Below are 6,580 nucleotides of genomic sequence, written 5' to 3' on the forward strand. Positions count from 1 at the left end.
CCTTACAGGTTTCTAACAAGTTGTGAAGAATACTGCCTGCAGAGTTCTAAAGGGGTCTGTGTTAGTTTGTTTTTGTTAAAGCAGAGCCATGTAGGATATTTTTGCAACCTTTTAATTTTTTAAAAAAAATCCTCCACTGCTGTGCTTTAACAACAAACAACAATCCTGAGCTCTTGAGTGCTCTGCAAGAAACATTTTATACAGCCTCACTTCTTGCAGAGCTCATGGACTTACAGAAACACAAAATTACACAGAAAATTATGTAGCTGTTTCCTCACAGAAACAGAGTGACAGAGATTGAACCAGGATTGAGATACAGTGGCAACCATTTTTGGCACAACCAACTAACAAGCAATCGCCAACGGTCCTTTTGGACCAGGAAGAGGGCAAAACGGGGCAGGGGTGTGCTTATATAATTAATAATAATAATAATAATAATAATAATAATAATAATAATAATAATTTATTATTTATACCCCACCCATCTGGCTGGGTTTCCCCAGCCACTCTGAGCGGCTTCCAACAAAGTATTAAAATACAGTGGTCTGTTAAACATTAAAAGCTTCCCTAAACAAGGACCAATGTGCATGGGGGGGGGACGGTACCCCCACACAAAACCCCCACACAAAATGGTCACTGCCTGTAAAATATTTTAGATAGATATTAAATAATATTTAATATTTGATGTATTGGTTATTTTTACCAAAAAAAAGGTCTCAAAGCATTGTAGAAAAATTCATACAAATTCAAACAAATAGAGCATTAAAATCAAATGGCACAATTGAATTGCACAAAAATAACAAGAATACGCTCTCTCTCTCCTCACTTGCAGAACAAAAGATGATCCCCAAAATGCTACCTCAAATAGGGAATACGCAGGAGAAATGATTTGGGGGAGATATGGAAGGTGTTTCTAGAATTTGTACTGTTAAAACGGAAAGGGGTCAAACCATTGCAAGAGGTGTTGAAATTTTGGGAGGTTGGATAGTTACACTGGAATGGTCTCAGTGGTGGGGTGCACATTAGTATTCTTATTTATTTATGATTATGTCAAAAGAAAAAAAAGACCATAACAGTATTCACTCAAATGCCTGGGGAAATGGGAATGTCTTCATCTGGTTCCAAAAAGATGTCTGTGTCAGCACCAGGCTGGGAACAGCGTCCCATAGGCTCCCAACTGCTGAAAAGGCCTGTTCCCTCATCATTCACCTTCCAAACTTCTCTTGAAGTGGGCATGCACAGAAGGGTCTCTCATAATGATCTGAGGTCTAGGTAGGCTCATGTGGAGTTCTGAGCTATGTAAGCAGCCTGAGCCTAGAATGAATTGATGGCCAGACGAACCGGGGAAAAATTGGTGTTATATGTTATTATTATCACTTTGAAAGGACAGTAGAATATAGTTTCCATACACACTCTAGTTCTGGCATGTATATTTAGTAACTATAATAGGCTTTAATTTTTATCCATAGTTTTTTGTTATTTACTCTATTTAGTTTTGAACCTAATAAGTTATGACAGATTTTCCGAAAGCTAAATACCTTAGAGTCAGGTTTTGCTTACAAATATAATTATTCAGTTGTTAATCCCAATAAACAGCAAAAGATACATTTGTGTCATTTTCTAGTGCAAAATATTAAGAATGACCCAAGAAAGTATTCATAATAATGTGGGATATGCTAAGTAATAAACTCCAAGAAGAAAAATAAAAGTCTATTATCCTATTATATTTACAATATATGCATGCTAATTCCCCAGCTTGTTTTATATACAAGGATCACACTAAATGCCTTGCATTAAAAGATTATATCCTCGCTACCTTTTGTTGTCTTGTCTAAGCCTGTATTTTGCTGCAAGCTACAGGTGCAACAATTTGAATGAAGGATTTGTTTACGAATCAAAACATATTCCAAAGCAGGCAGCTCAGTCTGTGTACATGTTATAGTTAATGCAAGTGCAGTGGAAAATGCGCAGAGACTGTACATGCCAGTGAATAGGTGCATTCAACTTGAAAACATGGAAAATATCCACAAACAGAATTATAAACACACATCTTTCCAGGTCAGCACACAATATCTCACCTACATTCACCAATCGCTTCCAAACCTTAGGAGAAATAGACGTGACCACGAGATGTTTTCTAAGTATCCTACATAGCTAGAAACCTTTATCTTGTTAAAAAATATAGTTTATATTATCTGGATTCAGGAGCAGCTCACAGTCTACTAGAGTGTTATGGTGGTGTCATGCAGGAGGCAACAAGGAGTAAGATAAAGTGTCATGGAAAACAAGTAAAATGTTGTTCCTTGAAATACAGAGAAACTGGAGGCAGGAAGCCAGTCAAGGACACCAGGCAGATCACAGACTGAATCATTTCACTCATCTATACTACAGTAACAGGTCAGCCCAGGATTTAGGTTCTGATCAGCGGTTCTCCCACACAGGAGGCTGAGCCAAGGGGGTGCAAAATTGAAAGGATCCATAATTGAAAAGATTCATTTTGGGGGTGCCAAATTTTGGCCTTGCACAGGGCATCATATTACAAAAGATTACAAGTTTGCTGCTGAACAGGTCAAACTGAATTTTCTGGACTAGTCTTCAGAGTTCAGATGCTGACATTAGTGGCATGATCATGAATCAGAGCCTTTCTCCAGAAAAGAACTGAAAAAGAACAGCTGATGGAAGAAATCCTTAGAGCTCCCTTGCAGATTAGGTTCTTCGGCAATCATGCAATGTTATGCACCGGTAGCTGCCATGAAAAAGGCAACCTAGGCCAATCCTCGTTGACTTTATTTGTTTCCTTTAGCAGAATTTGGCTTCATTTAAAACTCCACTGATTGAGGTTGTTAAATAAATGAACTAAGTGATTTACACAAAATTGAAACACTTTATCCCCTCTTGCATCCATTTAAAAGACACAGCTAACAACTTATTTCCAATTGAAATTTAGCTTACTCTGTTAAAACAGTCACTTTGGTGCAAAGTAATTAACATGCTTGTAAAATGCAGATTGACAAGGGGAAATTCATTGAATTGAGTTAATATTGTCTTTTCCTTGCCTCTGCATTTATATTTGCAGATTATATAATGACACACACACACACATAATGTTGTCACAGGAAATGCATGAGGACTAAAAGTTTCCCTTTAGCCTGCTGTTTTGCTGCTGGATGGGACTATCCTATTCCTTGACTATGACTGATCTGGTCATGCAGGTCATTGCTGTTCTAAGACCTACTTTCATCAGCACATTAATATCTGAGCAGAGGGTACTCAGCTGCTTTCAGTGGAAGATGGACTCTACAGGAAGCTACCATCTGCTCAAAATATTGTCCCCTTTGAGTATGGGCCAGGGGCCAATATTCCACTGCTTACTTGGAAGCTTCTCTGAACTTTTCAGAAGCGGATCTCCACTTCTTGAGTCTTAGTAGGAAGTGCAGTCAAGAGGCAGCTGTAGAAAGACCCCCACCCATTTCCTAGAATGCACTGGGAGCAACACAACAAGGGCATGGCATCACTTTCAACAAAGGCATTCCAGGAAGTGTGGCCAGTGGGAAACTGAAAAGAGAGTCTTCTGCTGCTGTAAGTGGATATTTTAAAAAAACAAGAATAAAATTTGCAGGGTTCGCGCGGGTGGCGCTGTGGGTAACCCACAGAGCCTAGGGCTTGCCAATCAAAAGGTGGGTGGTTCGAATCCCCATGACGGGATGAGCTCCCGTTGCTCGGTCCCTGCTCCTGCCAACCTAGCAGTTCAAAAGCACATCAAGGTGCAAGTAAATAAATAGGTACCACTCCGGCGGGAAGGTAAATGGCGTTTCTGTGCACTGCTCTGGTTCGCCAGAAGTGGCTTAGTCATGCTGGCCACATGACCCGGAAGCTGTACGCCGGCTCCTTCAGCCAGTAAAGTGAGATGAGCGCCGCAACCCAGAGTCATCCGTGACTGGACCTAACGGTCAGGGGTCCATTTACCTTTACCTAAAGAAATCAGAAACCTGCTCTTTGGGGGGGAAAAACAAAAAAACAAGAAGGATCTTCACCCTTTCTGCTAAGATTTTCTGGGAGGGTGTCATATTTCAACTACTCACGCAGAGGGGAAATTCAGCTTGGAAGTCTGTATTGCCTTTGAGAAACTTTGAAGACCAAGAAAGTCACAAAATGGTTAAAAGTAAACCATCAACAAAACAGTCTGTAAACACAGAGGCATTCATGCAGCCCATAAAACAAAGCTCTCTTCCTAGCAATGTGATCTTTCACCCTGGAATTAATTGTCCATATACAAGGTGGCTTACCAACTTGATGAGCCATTGCTTTTTGCTTGCCTTCAGGCATGGGCCCACTGTAAACAGGCTTTCTGCTTCGAATGGATTGTCATGCAAATACATCACTCCACAAATCCCTTCCTAGCCTGTTTTTACTATATTGTGGGGTGGTAAAATCTGCCAACTTTCATAGGAAACTATCCATACAAAGAGATTCACACTAGGCAGAAAGAAACATGCAAAGTCACGCCTTGGGCAAATAAGATTTTGTACATTGTTGTTCCCCTTCTAGAGAAGGAGAATGAATGACATATTTTTACTCCAATAATAACATCAACAATAATTTATATCCCACCATTTTGGCACACCAGGACTCAAGACATTGGTGGTCATGACTCTGCAACAACTCAGCTTTTATTCCCCCAGCCCAGTTAGATGGCACCATTGTGGGTAGGGTGGTAGGTCTTGTTGGGAACTGCTGAATCAAGGGTTTGCTCCTTTAAAAAAAAACCACCCATGAATATATGATCAATTTATTTTATTTATTACTTGCAGAACTTATCACTTCATATTAGACACATCAAAGAGATGTACAAAAGGGGGTGGGTCCCTAATAAAAACAACAAGCAAAAAAAAATGTAGTAAAATATTATGGGGGGAAACAAAATAGGAAGAGGACTGGAAATGCACTTAAGATATCATTCAAACTTCCCCAACCTGGCACCCTCCAGATGTTGTACAACTCCCAGCATCCCTAACCTTTGGCCATGCTGGCTGGGGTTGGTGGGAGTTAGACCCCAGTAATATTTGGAGGACACCATGCTGGGAAAATATGCTATGATCTGTCCATATGTGTGAGAGAAAATGACACTGGAAACTTGAAATATACCGGTACTTTTACGTTGACTTTCCAGAATGGCTAACATTTGATTAAAAACCCTAATAATAAATGCCTTTAAATCTGCTTTCTGCTTTTTGCACATGCATACTAACAGCAGCAACAAAGATCAAAAGCATTTTCCATGACAAATGTGAAAGGCACAAGAATTGTGCTTGATGCCAGAGCTAAAGCACAAAGAACAAAGATGTGAAGATTTCAATTTTACCAGCATAACATATTATCCCAATCAAATATCCAACCTGCTGTTTTTGTTGTTTTGTTTTCCCAATTAACAAGTGATAATTATGGTTTTTCTTTTTAAAAAGTTATCCAACCTTTAAAGGTCTTTTGAAAAACTTTCTCGTGCTTCAAAAGCACCATTTTAGTATTTGCTTTGCATCTAGTTTCATGGGAAATGCTGGCATCTTCAGTTTGTTTCTGCTTCACAGATTGGCTGTGGAGTGAAGAAGAAGTTGGCTTTCTTATTTTAATCGGCCTAGGATAATCAATAAAGTACTTCACAATCTCCAGTGTCATATCATTGTTACTACTAGGGGTGTGCACTGACCACAAGTTTCAGTCAAGACCTCAGTTGAGCACTGCTCCAAAATGGGTCTCAGGCTGCCAGATTTGGCTTGAGGTCCAAGTCAAATCTATCTCAAGGCGGGGGGGGGGGGTGAGGCTTTGTAATCGCTCCACCCAACCCAGATTCACAGCCAAGAAATCAAAAAAACTATTTTACAAGATGACAGAAGTGGATAAAACCTACCAAAGGATGTGAAAATAGATTGGGAGGTTTTTTGTACTCGACACAATTCACCTTCCGTCCTGTGATTTTGTTTGTGAGCACCTGAGAGGCACTTCACATTGAGAAATGAACAAATGTTTCGATATGAAGATTAGGCTCATGTGGACATTGAAAATTTCAGTTGTGTGGCTCCATATTCCCCTGACACCAAATCCTCCAGGGTCTATCTCCGTGGAAGTTGTGCCTTGGTGTGTGTGTGTGTGTGTGGTTTTTATCAAGACAGTGGCACAGAGGGGAAGGGTTAAGCTCTCCTTCCCAATCCCTGTGGTCCTGATGCTATTTAAAATGCTATGTTGATTAATTTCTTCAATTAATGCTACACAGACAACAACTGTTTTATGCTTATGTGTGTGACCATGCATATGCACATCAGACTGAACCTAGAAGTGACCCAAACACGTCACAAAAAATGTCACCAAAAGGGGAGGGGCAGAGCATGGGCAGAACAGGGTGAGGCGGCCTTATGCAGGTCCTGCCAACAGGCACAGGGGTCCAGAACATAACCCCCACACAAATCGGTCACTACCTGTAGTTTGGCTCTTAGGTAATAGAAAACAAATACCCAGAATGTATCTTGTTGCGTGTTGAGACCCCGAAGCGCCCCCCCCCCCATGAATAAGACACAAGGGCACGGAT

The sequence above is a fragment of the Podarcis liolepis genome, assembly GCF_965112155.1.
Source record: "Podarcis liolepis genome assembly, chromosome: 8".
Lineage (NCBI taxonomy): Eukaryota > Metazoa > Chordata > Lepidosauria > Squamata > Lacertidae > Podarcis > Podarcis liolepis.